The sequence below is a fragment of the Pogona vitticeps genome, chromosome 8, assembly GCF_051106095.1.
Source record: "Pogona vitticeps strain Pit_001003342236 chromosome 8, PviZW2.1, whole genome shotgun sequence".
NCBI lineage: Eukaryota > Metazoa > Chordata > Lepidosauria > Squamata > Agamidae > Pogona > Pogona vitticeps.
This window is the reverse complement of record NC_135790.1, coordinates 20,207,622-20,228,713: the sequence shown is the minus strand read 5'-3', so window position 1 is coordinate 20,228,713 and position 21,092 is coordinate 20,207,622. Positions and strand designations below refer to the sequence as shown.

Genomic DNA, 21,092 nt, shown 5'->3' with positions numbered 1-21,092 from the left:
ATCATATGAAAAGTAATAGAAGTACAAAATTAATGCAAAATGAAACAGATTGGTGAAATATATATGTATATAAACATAAGGAACACAGGAGACATTAAAAATCTTTCATGCTGCTTTGGCAATCCTCAAATCAGCTGATGATATGGAATTAATGCAGAAGTCATGTGGAGTAAGATGTGAAATTCAGCCTCCAACTGATGTTTAATTTAAGACGGCTTAGGGTATACATGGACCTCAACATGATGGGCTGCAACTCCTACTGTCAGCACTAGTTATGCTGGCTGATGGGGGGTTGATGCCTGACAACATCTGGATGGTCCCACATTCCCCACCTCTGGTTGCAGACCATCTTACTTTCCGCTAAATGCTTCAGGTTTACCAAGTAGCCAGTCCTTTCAAACCTAGTGGGGCTCCCCCCCCCCAGGTGTGCTTTGCAACAAGCTATGGGAGGCTGTGCTTACAAAGTCTTTTTCTGCACCCTGTCATGCCACAATCCAAGCAAAACACGGATTAAATGGAAACACACCATAATTTTACCTACTTTGGGGTTGTTGCTGTTGCTTTGGTAATTGTACCTTTAGTGGTTAATATCAAATGGGTTATCTAGCAAGGTGGACTATTTATCTTTTTTTGTATACAGAAAAATAGCTAAGTGACTGGCATTTCTGTATGAACGAGGGGTGTGCTACTGCCATTCGGTGCTCGCAAAAATGCACCACAGGTGGTTGGTGCGATGGACTCAGTCCCATGGAACAGCCTCTTTAACTGCCATTGTCCGTCCTGAGTGAAAGAGGGCAACGGACAAGAAACATTTCACTTTCATACAGAGCCACTTGCTTCTTTAGGAGAAGCTGCTGAAAGCCGTTGTGGCTACAAAAGGAAAGGAAAGGGCAAAACCTCATTCTGCTATCAGTTGTGCAAAGAGGCTTTTATCGGACTTTCCCATATCATCGTGCTTTTATTCACATGCCAAGGCTGGATGGGGTAGAGTGACATTAAAGGGATGAGGAAGCACTGCGCTGAAGTTAAATGAGCTAAATCCAGATGCGGTCAGTGCTATTCTATTCCCCACCTGACATCACACAAAACTGGGAAATGTGATCTTTTTGGGGACTACAGTTCCAAGCATCCCCATGCTAGCTGGGGGATCTCTGGGTGTTGAAATCCAATAAAGTAATATTTATCAGCTCTGCTGTTATCACCACTACCATGCTGGTTCAGATATTTTGGGGGTTTTGAAAGGCCCCTGCCTTTGCGTCGGAGAAATATTATGGAATGTAAGACAATGCCTTATCCCAAGACCGACCAGTGGCCTATTCAGATCAGCATGCTTTCTACTGAGTGACAACAGTTCTCCTGGGTTTGGGATATCTCCCCACCATCTTCCTCGTGATGCTCTGGAACAACCGGGACTTTTTTGGAGCAAAGCATGTGCTCCACCAGTGAACAACAACCAGATGTTTTCTCCTTAGGACAGGAAGCACCCAGCCACGCCCAAACAATCCATCTTAAAAGGGCCAAGTGCCTTGGAACCCGTGAGCATTGCTTTCTTTTCTTAAATGGGATGGGATGGGGAAAAGTTGCCTGCCAGATGTTTATAGCTTGTTGTTGCTTTGTGCCGTCAAGTCAGAACCAACTTTTAGTGACCCTAACAGGGCTTTCAAGGTATGTGAGATATTTAAGGAGTGGTTTTACCAGCCCAACTCCCCCCGTGAATTTCCATGGCTGAGTGGGGATTCGAACCCCATTCTCCAGAGTCCTCATTTGTCATTTTATCCACTATACCACAATGGGTGTCCTGTTTGGAGCTACTCTTCTTAAAATCCCAAGCTATAATTGATCTTCAGCCTTGGAAGGCAGCCCATCTAGGAGAAGGAAAATTCCAATTTCAACCCCCCCCTGCCTTGTGGCTATATCCACTGATGGAAAACGTTTCAGGAGTCAACCTCAAGGCAAAACCCGGAGCCGGAATCCCGGAGGCAGTTTGTGTCGTTCTGGCAACTCCTGCAACATTGCTGGAACCAGTTGTATTGGCTCTTGTCTTTCCATTGGACTATTTCAGTGATGTGGAGAGGGGGGATTTGCTGCTTGGGTAACAGCCTATCCTCCATATTATTTTACCCAGGCTTCATGCTCTGGAGAGGACACTCCAGCTTCGCATAGCATCAAATAGACACTGTTCCAAGTCCTCCATACAGACCACGTTACCATAGTCTCTCTAGACTGAAGGATGCCTATGAATTGATCTTGTTCTTTAGGGTTTCCTGGAAGGGAAGACAGACATGTCTGGATGACCAAAGATTCCCCACTCTAGGTAGGGGTGTTTTGTGTGCTGAACATAGGGATGCACCTCCATAAAATTGGAGAAAGGGCCATGCTCCTCTATGACCACAAGCCACCGATGATCCCTGCTCTAAACAGTACCTTCCAAAATATTAGAAGGACTGAATGTCTTTGGAAAAATCCCATTTGAAAGGTCACATTATTTTTCCCCTCTTCCTCGTTCTCTTGCAAACACCTCCTAGAAAAGCGGAAAACAGCCAAGCCATCTGACCCGACAGTTCTTTTTTGGCTTGATGTCCTCCTCTTCTGGCTCCTCTCCAGGAGGGCAACATTTTATTCTGGCTAGTTGGCAACTATAAATAGAGCTGAGTGGCCTGCACATTCCTAGAATTGCAGAGCTGGCAGGGACGTTCAAGGGCGTCTCGAAAGAGGTCATCCTTTAGGAGGCAATCTAATTGATCCCACACCCAGTGGAGGATCTGGAATGCAGGCCATCACAACAGCATCTTGGACTATTCAGCGTCTGCCTAAATAGGTCCAGCAAAGGACCTGCTAGTTTCAGAAGAAACCTTTCCAATATATAACAGTTCAGAAGTTTAATCAAGCAGACATTAATCTGGAATGTATTCCTCTGTGATTTGCACACATGAGTACTTGCCATTAGAACAAGGGAGAACAAGTCTTTTCTGTCTTATGTGTGACATCGCTTCAATGCTACGTACCGTATTTTTCGCTCCATAAGACACACCTTTCCATAAGATGCACCAATTTTTTAGGAGAAGAAAACAGGAAAATGTAATCTGTTTTCTTCGCTCCATAAGACACACAGACTTTCCACCCCCCTGTTTTGTGGGAAAAAAGTGCGTCTTATGGTGCGAAAAATACGGTATATTACCACATATCTTGCATGCTCAAAGTCTTTTGTCTTCTTTAGGGTGGTGGCGACAAGGGATATCGTTCTTCTTACCCTAGGTAAGGAGCACAATGAGCACAACTTCTGCTAATGGATGCAATTAGTAGAAGTTCACTGATGGGCAAAGCTTTTCGTTGACTTGGTCTTTTGTTGTAAAACTCGCAGAATTCAGAAACCCTTGACAACCAATCTCAGATCACTTCTAGATCCATCTGCTGATATCCCAGCAGATGGGATAGCTTTTAAGGGATCTCTTTCATGGCTAGAAGAAAGTTTCTTTTTGGCATTATCATGTGGCAGTACTGGCTGGTGGATTTTTGAAACTGTAGTTCTAAAACAAGTCTTTTTCCAGTTAGCGTTTCAGCCACCATTACCAAGCAACTCATTAAAGAATCAGAAAAGTCAACCTGAAAACTACAATGCTATTGTCTCTGATCTAGACTCTACCATGGATCTCCAGAAGGTGCTCTGTGCACTGCTAGTTGACAATCTGAAGTAGATCAATAAGGATTTCTTACACCCGATTGTTTGGCTACAAAATGACAGTTCGTTTCCTAATTATGTTGCTCACATTAGGAAAACAGAGGGTGTGGATAATGAGGAGTGGATTTTTGTGTGAGGCTACACGATCAGTTGAGTTCTGGTAGTCCAATGATTTTTCTGGGTTCAGAATCCTAAAACATGTTGTTTGCTTCCTGTTCTGTTCATTTAATCTCATAAAAACGAACTAAATCCCACAATCCCGACGTTCACCCATCTTGGCCTACATAACATGATGACAATGATGTGGATGATGATGATTATGCAAAAAAAACCCGAAGCGTTTCACAAGCCAAGTGATAAAGCAAGCTTGACACCCCTCCAAAATAAATTCTTCTGTGTCTCCCCACCCTTGTATTATTTCTGACTCAAAATGTAATCTCGGCTCCGCATAGAAGTAATGAAAATTGCACGTATTTCAACTGCTGAGAGTTCCATTGTTGTTACCTTGGCAGTAGCACTTCCTAACAGCAAAGAGGAAAATGAATGCTAGCTTACAATGGATTCTTTCAAAGGCTGCATGAGATACCTACCAGCAGAAGTACAAAGGGGACTGATTGACAATAGTTACCAAAGAAGGAAGGGAGCCTCCCTGCATGTTATAATAGAGCTCAATCTGCTGACTACTGGGTTCATTGTAATGGATTCATCTTGAAAACACTGTAATGATGGGGGAGGGAAGGGAAGAGAAGGGGAACTCTTCTCCCCACACACAAACACACACTCGCTCAAGAAAAAAGCTACAGCCCTCTCTGCTCCATTCATCAAGCATGGGCTTCAGTCTTTTGAAAAGAGTGGTCAGTGGTGCCAAGAGAAGAACAGAAGGGAGCAAAGTCCTGGGCCATTTCTTCCAGAGCAAGAGTGGAGATCCCATCTGTCACCGTGAAGCCAGAGGTTGCAAGTTCAAATCCCCACCGTGCCTCCTTGACAAGGGTTAGATTCAACTATTTCTAGCTTCTTTTCTAGCTCTGCAGTTCTAAGATTAGAGCTGACCTTATAGCTAGCATCCTGGCCTCTGGCAAGTGAACGAAGGGCTAATAGAGATTTCAAAGTTGCCCAGTGAGTGAGGTTATAAAAAGACTCCCAAGATTTATGCATTTCCCCCCAGTTGTTTTAAACAGAAGCAGCCATGAGGTCCCCGAGCAAGAATAAAAATTGGAATTGGGTAACGCTTTCATTAGGACATGTGTGAACAAGGTGGGGGCGGGGGATATCGTACTCAAAATTGGAACAAGGTGAGCCCCCACCTGCCCATGGGATAGTCTTAACCTTTGTATTGAGACCAACCAAAATCTCATGTAAGTGTGCAAGCTTTTGGGTTCTTGAGAACGCTTTATCAGACCTGATGAAGATGTCTGAACGACTCAAAAGCTCACAATCTTTGTCACAATTTGTTTGCTGCTAGTAAAGGCTTACTGTTGTTTGTGATGGAAGATGAGAGAAATAGCCAAGCAGAGGCCAACAACTTTCTGTCTGCCGGGCTCTCTGTAGTGGTTTACGTGATAATGTTTTTGTTTGTTTGTTTTTTGTGTTTTTTGCAGAATGACTTGTGTTTCTAATTTAAAAGTAATTATTGCATTTATAGCAGATGAAATGCTTGTTCAGGTCTGAGATTTTTTTTGGCAGGTTCAGCCCTGAAGTCTTCCTTCCTTCCTTCCTTCCTTCCTTCCTTCCTTCCTTCCTTCCTTCCTTCCTTCCTTCCTTCCTTCCTTCCTTCCTTCCTTCCTTGCTTCCTTGCTTCCTTCCTTCCTTCCTTCCTTCCTTCCTTCCGTCCCTCTGTCCCTCTGTCCCTCCGTCCCTCCGTCCCTCCGTCCCTCCGTCCCTCCTTCCTTCCTTCCTTCCTTCCTTCCTTCCTTCCTTCCTTCCTTCCTTCCTTCCTTCCTTCCTTCCTTCCTTCCTTCCTTCCTTCCTTCCTTCCTTCCTTCCTTCCTTCCTTCCTTCCTTCCTTCCTTCCTAGCAGAGCATTGCACAATTATGAACATAGATGAAATAAAAGTAAATTTTAAATAGACTAAAATGTTAAGATACTTAGACTACTTTTGACCAGAAGTGGGCTGTTCAAGTAGTACTATCTTGGCCATTTGCTCGATCTTCTTTTGAACACATGGTAGGGCATAAATTGCATGCGCTAATACTTAGGAAACATTCACTGGATAGTAGTCATGCTCACCATAATAAATGTGGCATTAAGGTTTAATACCAATGTTCCTACTGCTCTCTCTCGCTCCCTATTTCTCCCTGGAAGTATCTCCAAAACACAATAATATCCATTTCATGCCATTTGCACTGTCACAGTTCCATTTTACAAAATCCTAGGATTTGTGGTTTGGGGAGGGATTTAAGATTCTCTTCCTAGTGTCTAGCTGTGCAGAACTGTAAAAATGAAAAATCGTATGATTCTATACAATTGAGCTATGCCAGCTAGGGAGACACAAAAATGTTATAACTGTACTAAAGAAACTCCCCCCCCCTTACAAATACACACACTGATGAGCTAATGATGAGCTGCATTTTGAAGTTTGCCAGTATCATGCCAAACATGGAGATTTTATTTTATTTTATTTTATTTCCATTTCCGTTTCCGTTTTCATTTCCATGTAAGATGAAAGGGCAAAGGTCTCAAATTCAGAAGTCACCAAGTCCGAACAGAGATACTCATCACCTCCTGTAATTTAATTTGCTATGCCTTTCACTGCAGCTCTTGAGACAGACAAGAACAGTTCTAGAAAAAAAAATATATCATAGAGTACAGCAAACAAAAGTAGGATAACACTGCAAAATGGAGGGGGGGGGGGGAGAATGCATAAAAACACTGATTAAAATTATTTTGTCCCTGATCAATTCTGCAAATTTTCATTCTCCCCACCCCCAAAACAGAATTTGAAAAAGTTGCCTTTTTGAAGAGCAGCTTCGGGTAACCTGCAGTTATGCTGGCTAGAGAATTCGAGTAGTTGTGATCCACTAAACAAACTTCTAAGCTCTACAATTTAGTCCTGTTTTGAAAAAAAATGTAGTGTTTTGATTTAGCTAAAATTGGAGGGGGCAAGCTGTAGTCAGAGAACAGGGCTTATAGATTTAATTTCTGGACACTCTTCTTCTCCTCCTAAAATCATTTGCAGACATGTTGGCAAGTCTTTGGGTCCAAATCCCAAGTTCCAATCTGAATCTTTAGCCTCAAGTCTGAGTCATTGGTCCCAAGTCCCAAGTCCTAGTCCAAGTCTTTGGTCCCAAGACTTGAGTCCAAAGCCCCAAGTCTGAGTCCTGATTAAAAACAAGCTTTCTCCCTCCCAAAAGGGAGGATTTGGTGAGTTCCAAGTTGCAAGTTGAGTTTGAGTCATTGGAAAAACCCAAATTAACCCCTAAATCAAGTCTGAATTCAGTCACCAGTGTGTCTTAAGTTTGACTTGAAAGCAAATCCTATGACTCAAGTTCCCATCCCTGATAATTTGTCATTTGGTTGTCGTGGGTTTTTCGGGCTCTTTGGCCATATTCTGAAGGTTGTTCTTCCTAATGTTTCACCAGTCTCTGTGGCCAGCATCTTCAGAACATAGCACTCTGTGCTCTGGTGTAGTTGGCTTGGGAGTGGCCAACTACAACAGAGCACAACTACACCAGAGCACAGAGTGCTGTCCTCTGAAGATGCCGGCCACAGAGACTGGCAAAACGTTAGGAAGAACAACCTTCAGAACATGGCCAAAGAGCCTCAAAAACCCACAACAACCATTAGATCCCGGCCGTGAAAGCCTTCGCGAATACACAAATTTGTCATTTAATTAATTTAATAATGGATCATTTGATAATGGACCCCAATGAACCATGTTAAACTGATACCTTCTCAAGGTTAGGGAGGCATCATGGGATGGAGAATCCTGAATTTCAGTCTTAAATCAGGCAGGTGGCAAGCTGGTTTTTGTACACTCCACACATGAGGAAATGTAAAATGGAAATCAAATGATTGTGGACCCACTGCAGCATGGCACTGGGAGAGTTAAAAAGAGAAACAATAGTGTGAGAGATTTAAACATTACTTCTGATGCTAGTTGCTACAAGACACAACCCCAGTAATTAACCAATGCTTGTTTTTAGATAACAGAATGCAGGCAACATAATCTGACTAGCACGGATGTTTGGTGGAAGGTTAATAGAAGGTAGGCTATTTGACCTGCCCTCAAGAAAGTTTAATTAGTTTTAAACTTGTAGTGGGTGGTTTTAGGTTCAGAGCTGAAATGAAAGGTTCCTGACATTTACGAATTCTCTCCTCCCGTATTTCTGTTGCACTTAATGCCATCTCATTATTTACAAGAGGAGTATAATTAAAATAAAACCATGGCAGAGAAAAAAAATCCTTTCATATTTTAATCAGCAGTGAGTGGCTGTGGACACAATAGTAAGAGGTGATACAGATGTGGTGCATCAGTGGAAAGAAGCAACACACGGAACTCTCCAATTAGGAATTGCTCCATCACATGAGATATTGAGAGAGAGCACATTGTATTTTGTGACATTTTAAGCCCCGTGGAGCTCCAGTTTTCCAATGGTTTGGAACAAATTTGCTCCAGACTTTCATCTGAACTTTAGGGAGCTGTCCAAGGTGCCTGAATCTTACCCTCAAAACAGGTTCAGCATTTTGGACTGCTCTTTTAAAAATGAAGCCAAAATCCAGAGTGGATATGATATATGATATGCTTGAAAGGTAATCATACAGAGGAGGGGCAGGTTCTGCTCTCAATCAACCCAATCAACACATAACAATGGACTCAAACCACGAGAAGAAAATTTTAGACTGAATATCAGGAAAAAACCTCTTAATTGTTAGAGCTGCAGAACAATGGAGCAAATTCCATCAGGAGATGCAGAACCCTCCAATGTTGGAGCCATTCAAGATATAATTGGACAACCATCTGTCAGATCTAGTTTGATTTGGATTTCTGCCTCAAGCAGCGGGTTGGACCCGATGGCCTTATAGAACCCTTTAAACTCACTTATTGTAGGATTCTATGATTTGCTGCTCCTATTAAATCAGATACACCAGCGTCACCATTTCATGCTTCAACTAACATTCTCCTCCATCCTCTCTTTGCTACCTTCTCTCTCACACACATCTGGACTACAACTCCCATTGTCCCTGACTCTAATTAGATATGCAGTGGACCCTCGACTTACAGACGGCTCGACTTACAGACTTTTCAAGTTACAGATTTCTCTGGCTGCAAAATTTAGGTTCGACTTGCAGCCGGAGAATCGACTTACAGACCAGAAAAAACCCAAAATGGAACAAAAACGGAACAAAAATGGCTGGTTACGGATTAATCAGTTTTCAATGCATTGTAGGTCAATGGAGACTCGATCTACAGACTTTTCGACCTACAGCCACCGTTCCAATACGGATTAATTCTGTAAGTAGAGGGTCCACTGTATTAGCTGGGGTTGATAGGAACTGATGTTGGAACACTACATGATTCATTACACAGTCAACCATTCTGGGTCTTTATCACGCATGCAGTCTGCTCAGCAAAAGGCACCGTTTGACCACGAGTAGAGAACAGAGCTTAGGAATAGTGCAGATTTTGAAATTGCAGATATACGAAACAAGTAACTGAGGGCCTGAGATCACTGTGCAAAAGTACACAATTCAGAGAATGCAGCCTGGGTGGATCTGGTCTTGTGTATTTGTACATATCAGGTTTTGAGCTGGCATGAAAATGCCGAAGAGTAGAGCCTTCCTGACAGCTTAAGATTGTACAAGGCATCACCCTTCATTCGGGAGCCTTTCTAACAGCACCTGAGATTCTGACTGTTTCTCTGAAAGCCAAAATCCTCCTGGGCTGCCTTTTGGCAGCAAAATCTCTCATGGGGTTCATTACTGCCTGTTCTGGTCACAAGAGGGAATTAAGAGAGAAAGCTCCCTCTGTTTCATTAAAAATAAGTACCTAGCAGTAATACAGTGTGTTACTTATATAATTCAAATTTTCAGCTCCAGAGGATAGAGGAAGGCTGTTGACTGCATGTCTATAAATGTTGCAGCAGGAAAGTTGCCTGTATGACTTTCCAGAGTGGGACAGTGAAAAGGCTTTGTAAACATGAGATTTATTACCCAACAATAAGCTCTGTGAAACATCAACTGGAATGTGCATTCAATAGCTGGAGCCATTTTTCCCCTTTTATCATGGAACTTCCTCAACAATCAGATTTACAAGTCAAATCCATGTTTATCTCTCAATGACCAGCCACAAACCGAAGCATGCAGAGCCCAAGAAAGAGAGATGAGGAAAATCACCTCCATGACAGACATATCTCACCATTTGGGGGAGCACCTCTGCAAGACATGTAGTCCACATATCCTCTAGTTTGATTCCAAATGGTTGTATTTAAGGTCTGGAATTCGTTGATCCAGGAGGCTGGCACTCCTTCCTCTCTGGCTGCATTTTGCTATGTATTGAAGACCTTTTTTTGACTTCTATTGGCCTTTGCTTCTTGGGTTTTGTGTAATGTTTCATGGGGATTGTTTATTTGTTTATTTATTTTTAGTATATTCTGACATTTGACTGTATTCTAGAACATGTTGCAACTGTTGTTAGCTACCTTGACATGTGTGTAAACACCAGAAGAACAGAGTGTATGTTTTGTTTTAAAGGAATGAATGAAACGAATATGTTACTTGTCAAGCTTAGTGCCTCATCCAACAAATTATTAAGAAATGTTTAAGAAGCAAAATTGAGCTGTGTGGACTCCAAAATGAGTTTGGAATCATTCCAAAGCATAGATAAAAACCTCATGGAGACTGGCCACCCGAAAATATTGTAGTGTTTTGTCCAGACTAATGTTTTATGGAGATACCACTATGCCACTAATTCTCAATTAGTACAGAAATAAATAGGAACATATGAACATACAAAGTTGCCTTATACTTTGTCAGATCAATGGTCTATGAAACTCAGGATTGTCAATGAACCAGCAACAACTCTTCAGAGTTTCTAGCCCTACTTTGAGATCTCCTATCTCCTCTTGTACCCATCCAAGTACTAACCAGATCTCACTTTGCTTTCATGCAGCTAGCATTATAATACAAATGACATCTTGTGCAAAATTAGTATGGTGACTTCTTCACTGCAAATTGAAGCATATGGTGGGGTGTTTGTGTCTTTTTTTTTGGGGGGGGGGACAATGAATCTTTGCTCTGTGGTTCACTTCCTGAAAAGAAAGGACTCCAGTTTTGTTTTGTGTGGGCAGTTTGTGTAGTATATGGGGATAAAAAGTAGAACTCCTTGCCTTGTTGTCTAGAAATCAAAGATCACACCAGATTTCAAAATTTCACATTTAGGTGCCTTCTGAAATCAATGCCACTTAAGTCAATATGAACAAATTATTTAGGAGGCATTCTTTGCATCTGTCTATAATTTCTTGTCCCATGTGAATTGCTCTTTCTTCAATGAAATACTCATTTGTTTCCCTTCACCTGTGAACAAATTCAACTATAAAGCGTCTCCTCCATCACAGTCATCAGCATACTTGCGTATACAGATGGCAGCTCCAAGCACTTCTATACTCAAGTTTTGCTTTTATAGTTTTATCCTGAAAAACTGCATGAGTTTTTTTCAACCGTATCATAAACATCTTTAGTAATTTCTCGCAATGCAAATATTATAAGCTCACTTTACTAGCCCACCTGCATTCTGCTAATGGAATTATATATACAGTATATATATATAATCTCATTATTAGCTGAGGAAGGTGAAAAATGGACACCTGAATAGACCTGGAAATTTCTGGATGCCATGGAATGTATCTCAGGAAGCCTTAGCCTGTATTTCTGGTAATACTGTGGTGCTACTGGAAAAGGTGTGCAAAACTTCTGTACAGTAGAACAAGAAGATTGTGCATAAGTGATAATGCAAAGAGTGATCTGTTTTCAGGAGGGTCATCCATGCAATCTATCAGGGATGGAAGATATTTCAAAGAGTTCCAGAATTGCCAAGTTCTGCAGACTAGATTTGGGACACGGGAGGTAGATCCTGATGGCAAGCACGGTGGACAACGTCAGCACGGAAAAAGTGCTTTCAGATGCCGTGCTGAAATTCCGAGAAGACACCAAATGCATTTGCACTACTAAGATATAGCACTTTCCTGCTGTGGCTCCATTCAGTGGAATCCTGGGGCATGTTGTTAATAATTCTCAGTTGTAGTTTATGGGAAGGCACCAAGAGTGACTGTCGAAGGGTTCCAAGTACGTCATGAAACCAGGAATCCTAGGATTCATCACACCACAAATCCATGGTAGTTAATGTGGAATCAGACTGCTCTAACTATGCAGTGTGGATACACCACTAAAGAAACTTATGCAAGTGGGAAAATAGCATCCTTAATTTCATTGCTGTTTGCCACCATAAAGGAAAGCATTTTACTCAAGAAACAAGTGGCCACGCTTATGCCATGTGCAGTACAAGGGTCCTGATTTCCAGATGTTTATCTATAAAATAAGTACACTATGATGGTGTCAACATTCCACAGATGAATTCATGCCCCATTGCAGGTAAAATCTAGATGTTTGCAAGTTTATGACTGCTCATGACTGCAGGTTTATGACTGTAAAGATTTTGATCAAAATCTAGCCAAGACAAAACTAAATGTGATAATGGAAGACATGGCTTTAACCTTGTCGTATAGCATTTGGGATTATAAAGTCATATATGTTCAACCTTTACTGTGTAAAGATAGATTTTCTCAACTAATGAATTCCCACTTCCTGTGTAGTTAAGTAACATTTTGTAATAAACCAATTGCATGTACTGTATATTTATTTGAAAAACTTCCCTCTGGACTGTCTAACTAGTTCCTTTGTCCTCTACTATAATTGTGGTGCTGGAGGAGGCTCTTGAGAATCCCCTGGACTGCAAGGAGAACAAACTTTGGCCATCTCATGAGAAGAAAAGAGTCCTTGGAAAAAACCTTGATGTTAGGAAGCTGTGACGGCAAGAGGAGAAGGGGACGACTGAGGATGAGATGGCTGGACAGTGTCTGCGAAGCAACCAACATGAATTTGACCCAACTCCAGGAGGCAGTGGAAGATAGGAGGGCCTGGCGTGCTCTGGTCCGTGGGATCATGAAGAGTCGGAGACGACTAAACGACTAAACACACACACATGAGGTAGCTAACATTTAAGTTCTGTCATGCTCACCGGTAAGACTTTAGAGATGGAAAGCATCATATAGAACCTCCAGGTCATACTTTGGACCTTAAATTACCAGTAAGTTCTAATCGTGTTAAGAATCAAACTGGGTCTAGCCACTCAAGCTAAGCATCACTTCTTATTCTTTTTTTGCTTTGTGGCTCTCATTGGTACCAATGAATTAAGTGACTACCATAAAAGAAAAACAAAAGTTAGAAACCAGCATTCACTCATACTGGGCTGGGCTACGACATTTTGCTGCCTGAGGCAACCCACATCCAGGTTCATAGAGCTAATGTGATTTCAGCGCGGGAGGCATAAAAATCTCACAAATCTCTTCTTTCTGTGAGTAACAACAGTAACAAATTCAATGGCTAAAGCTGTGCTGTCCTTTCACCTCTTTTAACATCAGCTATCTGAGGCAGCTATCGGCAGGGCTGGTTCTACATCCAAACAATATACAACCTTATTTGGGCATTCAGGCAGATGGACAGTGAGGAAACCAGGTGGGGCCATGACCAACGTCTCTGCTTTGCATAACACAGAACCCAAGCCCTATTCAGCCATTCAAAAAGGAGGGGACTTGAGAGTGTGAGCAGGAGGAGAAAGAATCCTAGCCTGTCTCCTGCATATCAGTTTCTCCATCCACAGAAGGAGAGTCAGAAGAGGGAAAAGTCTGCTACAAGTTGAACCTCTCCAAGGTCCCAGGTTTTTAAAGCTCCCCAATAGATTCAATGTGCAACAGAAGACTACAAAGAGTCCTGTTATTCCTGAGAAGGAATAACAGTCTGGCGGTAGGGTTAGAACTATCTTCCTGCTCACACTTACAAATTCACTCCTTGCGGAATACCTGAATAGGGCTTAACTTGTACAAGAGACTTCCCACTGCAGAAGTTTCCCTTCTAATGCACAGAGACGCAACACAGAGACGTGTCTTAAATTCACATCTTGCCATCTTGGATTTATAGTCCATGTTTATTGGCTTAACTCTCTTTAAATTTGTAATGCTGCCCAGAGTAGCCATTTGGTCTAGATGGGTGGGGTAGAAATCCAATAAAACAAATAAAAACGGTGGCATTGGAATCAGGGAGGATGGACCTGCATCTTCAGTTTACATGGGCCAAAATCTGATTGGTTGTTCCAACTAGAGTAGATTGATTAAATCAATGAGATGTACATAAATGTTGACTCAACATTCAACAACTGATTGAATGCTCTGGTGTAGTTGGCTTGGCACTCCCAAGCCAACTACACCAGAGTACAGAGTGCTGTCCTCTGAAGATGCCGGCCACAGAGACTGGCGAAACGTTAGGAAGAACGACCTTCAGAACACGGCCAAAGAGCCCGAAAAACCCAGAAAAACCGCTCTTAATCTAGTTGGGAACCCCAACAGATTCTGGCTATGATTTGCATTACACATGCTTGCATGCTCACGTAGGACTAATGTCTGATCAAATGTAGAAGAACAGTGATCGGTACTGATATATACTTTAGCGTAACAATCATTATTCTAAACTATTCCGTTAGTCTCCTGAACTAGCATTCACCCGTACATGATCATTATTAGCAACGACATGAACCCGTTTTTTTCCCCGATCCGACACAAAAACAAAAATATACTTGCACTGATGTACAGGGCCCTTTACAAAGGAACATTTCTCCCTACTCCAAGAGATTGATGCCCCAAAAAGTTTAACTCACCATCAAAACAGGATGAAACCAAAACCAACAGCAGAAGATCTAGGTTTACAGAAGGAAAGTGCAGAGAGGGGTTAAACTCTTTACTCATGGCTAACCTCTTCACAGACTCTTCCATCCCAGTTGTGGGAGAAAAGCATCTGGACAAAGACTATGAGAAGGGCAGTGATGGGGTTCAGAGACAGTGTAGCCCCCTCATCTGGGGAACCTCCTTCCTCATAGAAATTGTGAAGGTTCCAGATAAAACAAGTCTCATATCTTCACCTCTAAGTTTGATCTACAGTGGGAAGCAATGGAAGAGAACTGAGATGGGGAGGGAGGAAGTAATTAAACAAAGATGACATGGGATAAATATGAGCAATTTTTTTAAATTTTATTTATTTATTTATTTATTTATTTATTTATTTATTTATTTATTTATTTATTTATTTATTTATTTATTTATTTATTTATTGTATTTATACCCCGCCTATTTAGTCATTTCGACCACTCTAGGCGGCTTACAACATAAGGATAACAAGTTCTTAAAAAATTTAAGATTCTATAAGATGGGAAAAATAAAAATAAATCAAATAAAGAGAAAAAAAAGAAAGAGGACAGGAATTAACTGGAAGGGAAGGCCTGCCTATACATCCATGTTTTTAGTTGGTTCTTAAAAGTACCCAACGATATATATATTGACATGCACTTCAGTTTCGTGTCAGGAGAAAATGAGATGTAAATGGCTAAATTAAAACTACCATGGGAGAGATGAGAAGGAAGGAAGGAAGGAAGGAAGGAAGGAAGGAAGGAAGGAAGGAAGGAAGGAAGGAAGGAAGGAAGGAAGGAAGGAAGGAAGGAAGGAAGGAACACCCTTGTGGAACATCCATACAATGCTAAGAAGAGTCATCTTGGGAGGGAGATCACAGACCAGTCTCTGAGTCTGTAATTGGAAGGGAAATCAAATTGTAGGTAACTCAGACTAGAGTTTTGTATTCCACTGAGATTACACAAGCTCACACAGCTTCCAGAGCCCATCTGCTTCTCTTGAAGTTGAACAGAACAGTCACAGACACACACAAACAGATACATCCGCACACAGCATTCTACACAGATCTCTTTTTTAAAAATCCTTTGTATCTATGGGATAGATAGCAGGATTGTTGGGGGGAAAAAAGAGCAGCTGTTTTCACCGAATCCCTTCAACGCCTTAAAGAACAAAAGAAGAACCTCATTGGATTATCCCAACATCTATTTTCAAAGGAAGTTTTCGTTTTAATGTTTGCATCCAAAATGTCTCATCCTGTCCTGAATCCCCCAATGAATATATTTAGCAAAGAAATGAGAAACACATGTCACTTTTGCTCTCTTGCTTTTGCTGTTGAGATTTTTAAACCTCGAGTTATTTCCATATCTAATTATTAAACAAACAAACAACCCCAAACAACCCTCTCCCCCCCCCACATTTTCATTTATTTTCGATACAGGCTTTCTTAGGAACAAATACTCTGTTACTGAAGAAGTGAACTACAGTCTATGAAAGCTTATACCAGATAAAACATGCTCGTTGGAGTCACAAAATTCTTTACTGGTTTTACTCCAGCATCCATGGGGTGTATAATTTTGTTAGCATTTAGACAGATGTTTTTTTAAAAAAAAATACTGAGAAGGCATTATAATTCTTCTGTTGTATTTCATCTAATACTCACACGGGCATACTCCGTCAGCTCATGGGAGTTCCATTTAGGTATCAGACCAGACTTTAACTCATTCATTTGTGGTAGTGGCCACTGTTTCATCATTCAGTAGGGAATCCCTTCAAGTGAACCACCAGGGGTAAAAATCTAGGGCCCTAACTCAGCTATAATGTTCAGTTGTAGTTGGGGGGGGGGCGCTACTTAGTCCAACAAAGCTGTCTTAGCACATTTTGATGTCAAATGGGCTGCCATGTAAAAACAGTAGGAGTCTGTGGTATGACTGAGGGGTGTTGCCTCCCCCATCACTGCAGGAGCTCCCCCACAGCATAAATAATGGGCAACCCATGCCTAAAGGACAGGATTATAATATCATTACATCCAGAGTTTACCCAACTGTACCACTGAAAGCTTCATACTGCAACTTGTCGTTCAAAACAACAGCAACCCAATCAGCACCGAACTCCATTTTTCTTTGGCAGGCATTTCTTATTAAATTGTGATTTGATTTCAGATCCCCATCTCAGCTTTCGAGCCTCCCAAATCTAACTCTCAAAGGGGAAAGGGAAGGGGAAGGAATCCAGAATAACTTCTGACACTTCCACAGTGCTCCAGCCATGCAAGGCTTAAGGGCAGCGCATGGCTTTGCACACTCAGAAAGTGGCTCTTGATGGATCCCCCCACATGTCCTCCGGCAAGGAGGCAGAGATCCATGGATGATATTGTGATATCCTTGGCATCTACCATCACATGAAGTGCTCCTTCCGCATGGCTGATCTCAGAACTTCCTGTGTTCCCTGGCTCTACGGCACCAAGAGGAGGAGGAGAATCAATAAATATTATGATTAAATAATCAGAAAGGAAGCCAACATACCTGGAAATGTTAATGCCCCATCAGACATTCTGGGGGGCACTTGGGGGTGAAGGCAACACTCAAAGGGAGGCAGGGAGGCAAATGTGTTGCAGTTGTCCATTCCATGCCATCAGCTTCCCCGGAATAATGGAAAGGTCTTCTTCTTATCCAAGACTTGTCTTGCTCGCCCTCTTGCCTTCTGCTGCCTGCTATAACAAAAGATGCCTGAAACCCAGTCGCTCACGCCCCCCTCTTGTTATCCATCCCTGCCTTCCCTTAGCTCAGGCAGAGCTGTCAGTACTCACTCCATACCCCCCCCCCCACACACAACAACCCCACTTTTCCCTATTAAATTTCCCTCTCCATGCCTTTCTCTCGCTCCTTCTTGCTAGGTGTAGAGTACAAATGAATTCTCTGTGTAATATAGCTATTTAAAGGGCTGGAGGGGAGGCAAGGCAAGGGAGATGGGTCCATGTGATCAGAGCATCATCTGTTCTGAATGAACAAGAAGGGAAGGAGAAAGGAAAGGTGCGGAGGGAGGGAGGGAGGGAGGGAGGGGAGGGGTTTGCATGCCTCAGACTTGCCTTTCCGACTGCACAGATAGGACCAATGTGGGCCAAAGGGGAGGGGGGCGGCAGAAGAGAGATTAGACAGCAGTTGCCTTGAGAAAACACAGATGCCTGTACTCACTCCCTGCAAGGCTTCCCCTCCTGCTCGTTCTGTATCTCTTCCGCCAGCCACAGCCAAGAGACCACAATGATTTCTGCTCCCTGATTTGTGTGATTCTTCTGTTCCTTGGCTTTTCTCAGCAGATGTATCTCTGGGAGGGAAAAAAAGGGGGGAGTGTAGGATGTGTGTTTGGGGTGTTATGATTTGTCACAGCCAAACCAACAAAACAATCACCCCCACCCCCTATCTTGTTTTGGGAATCTATGGTCAAGGAAAGAGGGGGAGAGGCAGATGGAGGCAGTGTGCACTGTAAGGGTTGCTTGCTAGGTCATGCTTCCATTGTCCAGGGTTGGATGTGACCCTTGGCTATTCTGATGTATGCAAAGAGAAGCCCAAAGGCTACAACTGTCCTAAGTGAGGACACAAAGAGATGTCGGTTGTTGTGATGTTCCTTTATGGCTGCAGTTCCAGGCATACTGACCTGGGGAGTGAGTTCGTTTGAAACTCTTTGGACTTACTTTAGAGTAAATCATATGCAACTAAGTATAGGAAGCAAGCCTCCCACATTAAAGCCCGGACCCAGGTACAGTTGTAGGCAACTGACTGCCACGTAATAAGATATAATTTAGATGTATGTTCATATTTGTCTGTTGATTTTACTTATATCTTTCCCTTTTTGTGGAGATGCTCTGGGCCACGTTCATGTTTCTCTCCCTCTCCTCCCCATTTTACCTTCACAACAGAACTGTAAAGTAGGGTTGCAAAGTCACAAACTTTCACTACTGCCATGTGTTGGCACTTAGAAGGCACACCTTGGTAGTTCAAAAGCACTTGCAGAATCCTTCTGACACACATGAATTCTCACTTCTGTGACACTTTTCAGGGTTTTCCAGGTAGAGGATACTTTGCAGTGGTTTACCACTCCCTTCTTCTGGAGGCATCCTAGAACTGTGCAGCTTGGCCAAAGGCTGGCTGTTCTCCCAGAAGGCAGAGTGGGGAATTGAACTCCCAACCTCTGCTTCCACAGACAGATACCTAAACCATTGAGCTATATAGTCATCTTTAGACCTCAGGGAAAAAAAAAGACAGACTACAATTGTCAAGATCCTCCAGCCAGCATAGATGCTGGGAATTGTAATCCAAACAGACAGTATTTCTAAATTCTAGAACAAATAGTGAACAAGGTGAAGGTTTGTTGCCAATGTTAAGAGCATAATTGTGATTTTCTGTACCCCATCGCAATCTGTTCCCACCTGCACAGCCAAGTGTGCTATAAATATATACTTGTGACCTGAGTACATTCATATGTCATGCAGCTGAAGGATTGTAATATTCATGCTAAAATAAATTAATCTTAAATGTGCCATGAATATCCACTGATGGAAATGGCTTCAGAAGTTAACCTCGAGGCAAAATCCAGAGCTGGAGTCCCAGAGGCAGTTTGTGTCGTTCTGGCAACTCCTGCGATGTCGCTGGAACCAGTTGTATTGGCTCTTGCCTTTCCATTGGACTATTTCAGCGATGTGGAGAGGGGGATTTGCTGCTTGGGTAACAGCCTATCCTCCATATTATTTTACCCAGGCTTCGTGCTCTGGAGAGGACATTCCAGCTTTGCATACAAAGTCCTCCATACAGAGCACGTTACCATAGTCTCTCGAGACTGAAGGATGCCTATGAATGAATGCAACAGACTAGCATGGTTACCTCTTTGAAATTCAGTAACTCTGCCCTTCTTCTAGGCAGAAGAGCAGACCACACTAGAGGCTTTTTCATCCCATGTAAGACCTCAACTGCTTTCAACTTCATACTGAGGCAATATCTCCCAGCAGGGATGAGTTCTGTTTATAGATTTGGATTGAGATGGAGCTCTCCAAGGTCCTGAAATGGAACTTATCATACTCCTTTTTGACAGTAGTGCATTGACCTGTTTCTTTTTGACCACACTATACCTGCTGAAAAGTTCAATGGTTTAGGCCCCAGGCTGTGGAGCCAGCGTTGGGAGTTTGATCCCCTGCTGTGCCTTCCAGGAGAAGAGCCAGCCTGTGTGGCCTTGAACAAGCTACAAAGTAAACCATTTCTGAGTATTCTATATCTTGAAAACCCTGGAATGGCCATTATGATATATCTGCTTAATTTAACCTTGCCTAATGTAATCTGACTTGACTTCCTCAATGAGCCTTTAGCTGCCTTGATTTGACTGCCATTCAATGCTACCAGCTGCTACTCTTGGCCTCGAGCTGTAACTGAACGGGACACAACTCAATACTGGGGTGTGGGTTTTTTCTTTTCTTTTTTTATTCCAAATCCCATAATTCTCCATTCTGGGAGTTCTCTATGTTGAACTGACACCTAAGTTGTGCTCCCCTGGAGAAAGGCTGGGAAGAAGGCTTCATGGCCTAGGATAGGTGAGCTTTGATCTAGGTGCCTGTTAGAAAATGATGTTTCTCCAGGTGAGTGCAATTTAGGTGTGGTTTGGCAGTTGGAACTCCCAGAATTAGGAATTCTGCAATTTAGAGTCCTCTCTCTCTCAAAAAAAGCAGGTGACATATGTCTATTCAATACAGGAGACAATAGAAGATGAGGAAGGAAACATGGACAGGGGTAAATAGGGAAAGAACACAACTATAGCCCCCCACATGGATACTTTCTTCACTCTCCACATCCTCTTCCTCCTCCTTTTGCATTTCTGCAAACCTGGGATTTCTTTCACTCCCGCTGATATCACACATGCATGTATGATGCTTGGCTAAGTGACTAACAGCATTTGCCCAGAACATCAAAAAATAAAAATGATTAAACAGGGAAGCATCCAAGGGTGACGTTATACCTTGAGACTAATTTTGACATCTCTTCTGCAGAGTCTCAAGCCTTCTGATCTTTCCCTCAAAGTGTGCTTAATGGGTCATGTAGTCACTCTTTATGTCAGTGTTCATTTGCTTCATTAAAAGCAAATGAGAAATGACCTCCTGTAAGAGTCAGATGTAAAGACATGAACAGGAGCATTTACATCAGTTCTGCCTTGAGCAACTCCATGCATAATTAAGGGTGATTTAAATGATGTCTCCAAGCCAAGACTGTCTCTCAAAATCTTCAGGAGGTCCTGATGTGCCTAGCTGGAATTTATGTTTACTCAGAAGCAAAGTCGAAAGAGTATAATGGGATCTACTATACATACAGGGAAATATACATGGAATTGCATTTAGAACGCCAAGTTTGACACCTCTGGTGCATCGATCTTATATGCCTTCTACTTATTTGTGAAAGATAAAGAAGGACCCAGAATTCTGCACATACTG

The 21,092-nt window shown here is 42.4% G+C and overlaps 1 protein-coding gene across 4 annotated transcripts in view; it reads right to left on the bottom strand.

Annotated features, from left to right (window-relative positions):
* The window catches only part of KCNJ5 (potassium inwardly rectifying channel subfamily J member 5), a 51,510-nt gene extending 33,886 nt beyond the window's left edge, over positions 1–17,624 (bottom strand). For 2 of the 4 annotated variants that reach the window (XR_013538322.1, XM_072979024.2), the window contains exon 1: positions 17,149–17,288. The gene's annotated coding sequence lies outside the window, so the exon portion shown is untranslated. Of the gene's footprint in view, positions 1–17,148 lie in introns of all 4 variants that reach the window. The other 2 variants (XM_020808919.3, XM_078379826.1) reach the window with 2 other exon arrangements.
* Between the last annotated feature and the right edge of the window lie 3,468 nt (positions 17,625–21,092).